The sequence below is a fragment of the Mirounga angustirostris genome, unplaced genomic scaffold, assembly GCF_029215605.1.
Source record: "Mirounga angustirostris isolate CCGP_5_RB_7025 unplaced genomic scaffold, mMirAng1.0.hap1 SCAF_3, whole genome shotgun sequence".
Lineage (NCBI taxonomy): Eukaryota > Metazoa > Chordata > Mammalia > Carnivora > Phocidae > Mirounga > Mirounga angustirostris.
In genome coordinates, this window is record NW_026991711.1 from 185,247,481 (window position 1) to 185,256,609 (window position 9,129).

Below are 9,129 nucleotides of genomic sequence, written 5' to 3' on the forward strand. Positions count from 1 at the left end.
GATGAGGTCATACCGGAATAGAGTGGTCCCCTAACCCAAGATGTTGGGTATCTATGTGAAGACACAGAGATATAGGGAGAAGACCAGTGAGGATACAGGCAGACATTGTAATGACACCACTACAAGCCAAGGAATCTCTGGAGCCACCAGACGCTGGAAGAGGCAAGGAGAGATCTTGCCCTGGAGGCTCCAGAGGGAGCATGGCTCTGTAAACGCATTGACTTTGGATTTCTGGAACTTTTCCAGAACTGTGAAACAATGCATTTCTGCTGTTTTAGGTCACCCAGTTTATGGTACTTGGTTATGGAAGCCCTAGGAAATTAATCCATCTAGTAAGATTGATCAAAATTTGTTTTTTATTATAGAGAATTTAGAAAATATTTTAGCTTCACAACTCATTATTGGCAATGTGATGAAAATGATTAGTATTGTTGAATTGGAGAAAAACGCTATCAAGTTTCTGTCCTATTGAGCTGTTACAGATGATTTCATGTAATTTCCATATGTGTGTGTATATATACATATATACGTGTGTGTATATACACACATACATATAATTAAACACACTGCGTTGCTGAAAATTCTTGACAAAAAGAATCTGTTTTGACTAGGTGTCAATGGGAAATAAATCCTTCACATAAAATTTTGCATGTCTGATGACCAGAAGGATTTTATGCAGATTAGCTCCAGGCTCTGGGAACTTCAAACCTTGTTTCCCCTCCTTTATTTGCTTTTCTGTAATCCCAGATACATGATCTGTATTCATATTGCAGTATAACCTCTGTTCTGACATGTTTATAACCTGATGCTCGGTAAGCTGGCACAGTGGATGGTAGAAAAATATCTGGAAGACATTCTGAATTTGAAATAGCTGAAAATAATTTGACTCTACCTGAGAAATGACTGAGTAACAAACTCAAAGAATATGTACCCAAACTTAATTTGCCCTTCTTTAGATCCCCCGAATCTTCTTGGCCACTCTAGTACTTCTAAGTGGTAAGGGAGGTATGACAAGGATAAGTTATAGTGGAAAGAAGAGGCAGTCTTGACCAATCAGAATTATATACCTAACATTTACTACTTATACAAAAATCATATGGATTTCCAGGGCTTTGGAGGGCTCCTTATGCAAGGGAGGAGTGTATTTTGTATGAGCTTTGTGGTAAATTTACTTTCCTGTCTCACATTTGTTGTTAGGGATCTGACAGTTGTTTTAAGGGCACAATGGTTCAAATGCTCAGTGTGATGATTAATTTTGTGTGTCAGATTGACTGACCTAAAGAATGCTCAGATGGCTGGTAGAACTATTTTTGGGTGTATCTGTGAGGGTGTTTCTGGAAGAGAAATTTAGCATCTGAATCAGTAAACGAATAAAGGAGATCCCCTTCACCCATGTGGGTGGGCATGATCCAATCCATTGAGGGCCCAAATAGAGCAGCAAGGTGGAGAAAGTGTAAATTCTTGCTTTCTCTTCTTGAGCTAGGACATTCATCTTCTCCTGCTCTTAGATTTTGGAGCTCCTGGTTCTTAGGCCCTTGGGCTATGGGACTTATCCAAGCACCCAACCTCTCCCCCAAACCCTGGTTCTCAGGCTTTGGTCTCAGACTGGGAGTTACACCATCAGTTCTAAATTATACTATGGACTAAATTATACTATGAGCCTTCCTGGTTCTCCTGCTTGCAGATGGCATATCATGGCAAATCTCAGACTCCATCATCAGGTGATCCAATTCCCATATTAAATTCCTTCTTATACATCTCTATATATTATATATTTCCTTTTGGTTCTGTTTCTCTGTCGAACACTAATATGTCCAGATTTATAGATTTGCTTTGTCCTTTAGCACAATGGTTCTCAAAACACAGTGTACAAGAATCACTGTCCAGGGTTGTGTGTACAAAATAGGTATTCTGTAAGTAATTTCAGGGATGTTTTAAGGTAATCATTAGAAGATAACGCCCATCTCATGTAAAAGGAAACTCCACAGATGCTCCCTTTTAAAATCAGGTATTTCTGCAAATAAGCAATGGAATGTACCCTCTAACAAGAATGGTATTGCATCCATATATTTAAAAATAAGGTTCAGAAAAGGGAAAGCCCTCACTTCTTGATATTAGAAGGAGGCAGGTGGCCTTTGCACATCTTTATTTTTCAAATGTTGAAGCCTCATAGGTCATGGAGAAGTTTCTCAATAATCTGTTTTCTGGATGTGTGAAGGCTGAATATCCAACATTAAAGATCAAAAGTATTCATTGCAAAGGTTACATTTTTATGATATATGAAAATAAGTATCTCAATTTAGAATTTATAAGAAATATTTTAGTCTAAAATGTCTTGTGTTAAATGAGAAACTAAACTTACATAACTCACAGAAGGTCCCATAATTAACTGTTTTAAAAATATCTGCTAGGGCACCTGGGTGGCTCAGTTGGTTAAGTGACTGCCTTCGGCTCAGATCATGATCCTGGAGTGCTGGGATCAAGTCCTGCATCGGGCTCCCTGCTCAGCGGGGAGTCTGTTTCTCCCTCTGACCCTCCCCCCTCTCGTGCTCTCTCTTTCTCATTCTCTCTCTCAAATAAATAAATAAAATCTTTAAAAAAAAAAACCATCTACTAATGGTAACAAACAAAATAAAAAAAATAATATTTATTATAATAAATTATATATATTATATAATAGCAATTATATATGAATTATATAGCAATTATATATAATGCAATAACAATATATATCATACAAATATATATAATTATATAATATAACAATTACATATAATTTAATATATAATAACAATTATAGAATAATAATATAATGGTAATTAACATAATCTAATAATATTATATAATTATATAATCATTATTAATAATATTATACAATGATATTATCACAGAAATTATATAGGACTCAGCAATCACCAAAATGCAACTTTGATCAGTAAGAAAACTTATTTTATGCTGCTCAAATTCAGCCAGAATGCCCATGGGACCTGTAATTACAGTGACTCATCCCTGAAAATGTTGTGAGTAGTCCCTGTTCGTACAAGAATGCATTGGTCTTTGCTTATAAAATTTCACTGAAGTTAGAGCAACTTAGAGGTGATGATTTTGGATACAGAAATTATTACATCAGGTAAATCCATCAACAGTGTTTCAACACAGTGGGTTTTACGTTTTTATCAAGTTTTCAAAACATTCTTTCTGTTCTTCCTTCCAAACACATTGTTTACTTCCACAGACTTCTTTCTATCCAGGTGAAATCATGAGTTTGATTAATTATATCATGACCCTATTGAAGATAAAATAAAATAAAGTCACTGGATTCAGAAAAGGATCATAGAAATAAATCTGAATCACACTTTTAATTTTAGAGATTAGGGCACTGAAACCACAGAAATGACTTCCCCGAAATCACATTTTATGTAATAAAGGACCTGGTATTTATTCTGATGTCTCCGCTATGTTGATCTCCTGTAGCAGACATATAGCTCAGTTTTCCAAAAACTTTGGTTTCATCCTGTCACCCTCCTCTCTTCCAAGATAAAATTTAGACTCCTAAGCCTGGCATTTGAGACTTACCTCAGTTTGATTTCATGAAGTTTGCATGAACAATATTCACCATTACTCCTCAGCATAACCATGCTTCTAAAGGTAGCTTGACCTCTTTTCAGGTCACAGAACATGACTTGCTCTGTCTGCAAGTTTATAAAATCAGAAAGCTCTATTAGACTGATGAGAATGCCATACAAACAAGATGCTAGACAAAGGACTTAGCGATTAGATCAACTGACTTAGATGAGTGTATGTTCACAAAATCCAAAGATCAATAGTTTCTGAGTCAGAATTCTGTACTGTTGGAAGAAGAAACTGGAGAGGTAGAAAGAAAATAATTTCTAAGTAGACTGACATCAACATCTCATTGTGTATAAAGACCAGGTGGCACCAAGAAGGGAGAAGATTCTGAAAGATGTTGTCAAGGTCAACCTGCAAAATTCTATGTAAAAAGTAGAAACATGCAGGAAGTTAGCTCTTTCTAAAGAAGTCTGGATCTGCATTCAAGGCATCAGGTGGAACTAAATGGGATGATCAGGAACACAAATTCCAGGTAGAGAGACAAGGGTAATGACCTAGGCGAGGTTCAGATAAGCGAGGGCCACCTGTGGACGGGACTATGACAGTTGACACAAACACGGGGCCACCTTTAATTCTGCTTTTCTTAGTCTTGTGTAATCAGAATTGGAAGATATTTCCTGGAAGGCAAAGAAAGAGAATTTTTTTCCCAATACTTCTGGGTAGCCAATGGCCATAGAAGAAGCTTGAAGCAAAAAATCTAAACAGACACACACATACTCTTACGGACAGCTGTGCATCTACTACTCCCCCTTCTCCCTCTCCATCCAAATTTCATTTTTTTTTTCCTCTGAGTTTGGGGGAGACATGTGCACTCCTTATTTTGGAGGCTCTTCTTGGGAGGTTTTGTCACTGATATCTGTGTTACTTTAAAATCATTCCTAACAGTTCCTTCACAGAGGAGATACAGAATGAGAAACCAAGAACCATAAATAGCAGGACTAAAAAATTCAGTTCAAGTGCGTTGATATGTAGCCACAAAAAATAAAGCTCCTCCAAGTTTATCAGCATTGAAAAGAGAATATAATTTGGGAAGAGTTTCCATTACCCCTATACGAACATACACCTAAATCGCTGAAAAATGCGATGGATTAAGAAGCTCAAAAACAGGGCTCTTCACAGTCAGCCCTAAATAAAATTATGACTGAGGGTCAGGACAATCAGGAAGAGCAGGAAGAGAAGAGCATGAGGAATTTATCAGAAATGTCCAGAAAATTGTCAGGACCAATAACACGTATAATATCCACTTTCAATGAAACCCTGAGTAAAACATTATTCTAAGACATAGCAACCTGATATGTCTTCTTAAATGGAAAAAAAAAAGGAAGGGCATCAATTAGATTCCCATATTTGTTGAAGGAAGTATCATAAATTTCTCATTACAGTGCACTGTTTATTCTATCAAACAGTAGCTATAGTCTTATAACACGTAAGTATTCATATATTAAATATTTAGAGTAATTGAGATATTTAAGTGTAACCAAAAAAGGTCCAAATTCTTAAGCATCACTATGATGTTAATTTTTAGTTTTTCCCTAATACTTAGATTTTTTTTTTAAGATTTTATTTGAGAGAGAGAGAGAGAGAGCACAAGCAGGCAGAGGAGCAGAGGGAGAGGGAGAAACAGACTCACCTCTGAGCAGGGAGCCTGACGCAGGGCTGGATCCCAGGACCCGGGCATCATGACCTGGACTGAAGGCAGAGGCTTAACCAACTGAGCCACCCAGGTGCCCCCCTCCTAAGAGTTAGAATTTAAGAGAGCAACCGGTTCCCTTTGAGTTACAAAGCCACATTTGTAAGCTCTTTGTAAGGTCTTTGCACATGTATTGTATCCGACTGACTCCCATAGTTATTCATGCTGTCTCCAGCCAACAGCACATCAGGGCTATTCCTTGCCCTCAAGCCAAGTTCAGCTCATGTAAAATTAGTATGTACAAGATGAGCACATGAATTTGGTGCAAAGAAGCCAAACAGAATATGAGAGGAAAGCACATGCTGATGCACCTGCTTCAAACTGTCTGGGCTCTTGGCCTCCCAAGGTTATTCACCAGACATGTGGAAATATTAACTGAGCTAAGATTTACTGCCGAGCAGCCTCGCTGTCTGCCACACGCTTCTTCCATGCAGCAAATCTGTTTTCTAACTTCAGTCTATCTGATGACCAGAAGAGAGGCAAAAAAAAAAAAAAAAAGAAAAGAAAAGAAAAAAAGAAGAAGCAAGAAGAGCAAAAAGCTCTAGACAGGTTTTTAATCAAAAGGGAAATATCCATTTCTCATTTGATCCAAATATAGGAATATTCAAGAAAAAAAATAACAGCTATCTTTTACAAAATCTCTTTCTAGATTTCATTTGTCATTCTTTCAAAAGGCTATGTTTCTTTATTTGCCAAATTGGCTTACTTTAAGGGTTCTTTATTGGGTCCCTAAAAGAACAGAATGTCTTGTTCATTTACATACAGTAAACAGATGTTTCCTCCAAACAGCACAAAATTGGGAAATAATTCTGAAACTCAATCCATTCATTGTAGCTTTGAAAATCCTGGCTAACAAGAATCCCAAAAGGATGTACTGCCAGTTGTTTACATGAGCAGATTATGTTATAAAAACATGTTTACGAAAGACCATTCATCTTTTGTTTCTTGCATACTGAGGTCAGTTTAACTACTATTCCAGAGACAAGCATTATGGTCTTCTATTATTTATCTATTTGTGTTGTGATAAAACTGGCATTCAGAAACAGTCTGGCAATATACATGTCAAACTTTATTGTCGTGGTTCAGTTCTGCTTCGGAAGTTGGAAATGAAGTCTGAAAGAGAAATATTTCCTTCCAGAGGTCATTGGTTAATCTTCATTTGTCTAGCAAAGATTATTTTCTCTCTGTTTCATTCTCGAAATTAGGAAAAAGAAAAATAATTCTTCCAACTGTCCTGGGATTCTTTTTTTCATTCTCATCAATTATCTTAGCAAGTCATCTATTGACTTTTCTCTGAATTCCAAATACAACAATAATTTGTACCTTGATGCTGAATATTAGCGGATCCTAAAGTAGTAAGTTGCAATGAACATAAAACATTATGGAAAAATTGCTCAGATCTCTGTAGGTTTTGATTGCTTTCTTTTGTTTTAACAAGCTTGCAAACTAGGTAATTCCAAGCCTAGCAAACCTAGGAGAACAAACTAATTATAAAACTGAGCAAGCAGTGGGGAAACTACTTTCCCCACCCCATCTTGAACCCCCTCACCCCCATATCAGAGTAAGAAGACAAATCCTAGGATAATCCTAGGATAAGATTCCTAGTACAAATAGGTTTTGAATTCTTGGATGGTTTCCCAAGAAGGCCTCAATTCCAGAAATTAACCAGATACTTAGCAGTTTCATTAAGTGGAAGGTTAACATTTGCTTTATTAGTGAGGCAGTTTTGAAGATTACAAAATAAAAATAAACAACCCCACCATGGACACAGCCAAAGGTATTTAGCCTGTAAATAACCCTAGTGCCAACACTGTTTGAGGTTTATGAGAAGACTTTACTTTTACCCACCTACAGAAGGAAGACCAGAGGGGCGCCTGAGTGGCTTAGTAGAGCATGTGACTCTTGATCTAGAGGTTGTGAGTTCGAGCTCCATGTTAGGTATAAAGATGACTCAAAAATAAAATCTTAAAACAAACAAACAAAACACGAAGGAGATAATGTTCTGAGGTGAAGAGTCTATAGTCACATTGCTTTTGTTGAAATTAGTTTGCAGCATTTATTAAGCACCTACTCTGTTTCTGATACCATTCTAGTTGCTGGGAATATAGTCATAATCAGAACAAAAGTCCCTTATATTCTAGTGGGGGAGAGAGAGACAATAAACAATGAAATATAAGATAGGTTAAATAGTAATAAGTGCTAAGGAAGAGTAAAAAAGATCAGGAAAGTGGTATACAAAACATGTGTGGGTAACATTTGGACCAGGGTGGATGAGAGGCTTCCCGGGGATGGAGAGCTGAGTACAGCCTGAGGCATCCCCAGTGTGAAAGAGCTCTGAGGGTGTCAGTGCAAGCATGCTCCACACAGAGGGAACAGCAGGTGCAGACGCCCTGAAATAGGACTGACCCTGGAGTGCTGGAGTGACAGTAAGAGGTGGGGGGCCCATGGAAACACACTGCTTGGTTTTCTTGCTGTGGGGGCAAGAGCTGGTACAGCCCTATCTGCCATTCCCTTGGATTCACCAGGATGTTCACACTGAGGTCATGCTTCACTTGGGCTGCTCCCAGCTGTTGACTGATCATGGTGAGGGCATTAGTGTAGGTCCCTTCCTGGGGGATGGGAGACTCCTCTAATCATGACTTTGAGGACTTTGATGACTTTTGAGTATCCTCCATTAGCCTGGCCAAAACTTTCTTAGACTGACCCCACAGTCAGACACTATTCTAACCCAATCCTCCTTCCTTCCCTGTCTCCTGTCTTCCTTCCCTGTCCCTGTATTGGATGTGCATGATGGTGTGAACACTGTCTACCCACTCCTGTTCCTCCACCCAGTTTACAGGTGTACATGATGGTGTGAACACTGCCTACCCACTCCTGCTACCCCTCACCCAGTTCATGGGCATTATGAGAACAGAACTCTCAGCAGGCACATAACAATTCTGTCCAAACCCCTGCATGAAAACCAAACTGCATTACCAAACTCTAGCATGACTTCTAGCAGCAGAAGCTTTGTCCCTAGGATGGACCTAGCCCTCCATTAAAATGCCTGCCTGAGAAAACTACAGGCTGCCAGGGAAATTTACTATTTGTTCTAGGCAACATTTGAAAATAGGCCCATTTCTCCCTTTCTTAGTACATTTACTACAAAGGGATTACAATTGTGAATATATATCTTCAAGGACGCAGAAGCATCTTCTTCAAGGACCTGAGAGCCAATCTTTTGAAATGTTATCATCAGCAAAAACAGAGCCTCTGTCTCCCAGGATCTTTGGGAGGATAGAATCCTAACTTCAGTAACTACCAGCTTGCAAACACAGTGGGCCTGATGGCATTTACACTGACCAACCTCTTCTAATTGTTCACTTCTCTACCTCTGTTGAGTCCCCTCCCCACCTCTCTCACTCTCATTTTAAAATATTCAAATCACCTCTGCACACATCGGAATAGAGCCCAACTCTTTTCCCTACTGTCAACAGTTACTGCATAAATTCTGTTTTCATTGCTTTAACTAGTGTCCAGCTGTGTTTATTTTTGTCAATTTCCTTTTTTTTTTTTAAAGATTTTATTTATTTATTTGTCAGAGAGAGGGAGTGAGCCCATAAGCAGGGGGAATGGCAGGCAGAGGGAGAAGCAGGCTCCACACTGAGCAAGGAACCCAATGTGGGATTCAATCCCAGGACCCTGGGATCATGACCTGAGCCGAAGGCAGACACTTAACCAAACCAACTGCACCACCTAGGCACGCCTCTTTGTCAATTTCTACCAGTAGATCTCTTGCCCATTTCATTCCATCTTTGTGTCTGCTTCTT

The 9,129-nt window shown here is 38.5% G+C and overlaps 1 long non-coding RNA gene across 1 annotated transcript; it reads right to left on the bottom strand.

Moving 5' to 3' along the window:
- Nucleotides 1-2,818: 2,818 nt before the first annotated feature.
- On the bottom strand, nt 2,819-5,734 carry LOC123838294 (uncharacterized). The gene is made up of 3 exons (XR_006789446.3): nt 5,261-5,734; nt 3,577-3,692; nt 2,819-3,286 (listed from the first exon to the last, which is right to left on the bottom strand). It is a non-coding gene; the product is annotated as an uncharacterized LOC123838294 (long non-coding RNA).
- Nucleotides 5,735-9,129: the final 3,395 nt, after the last annotated feature.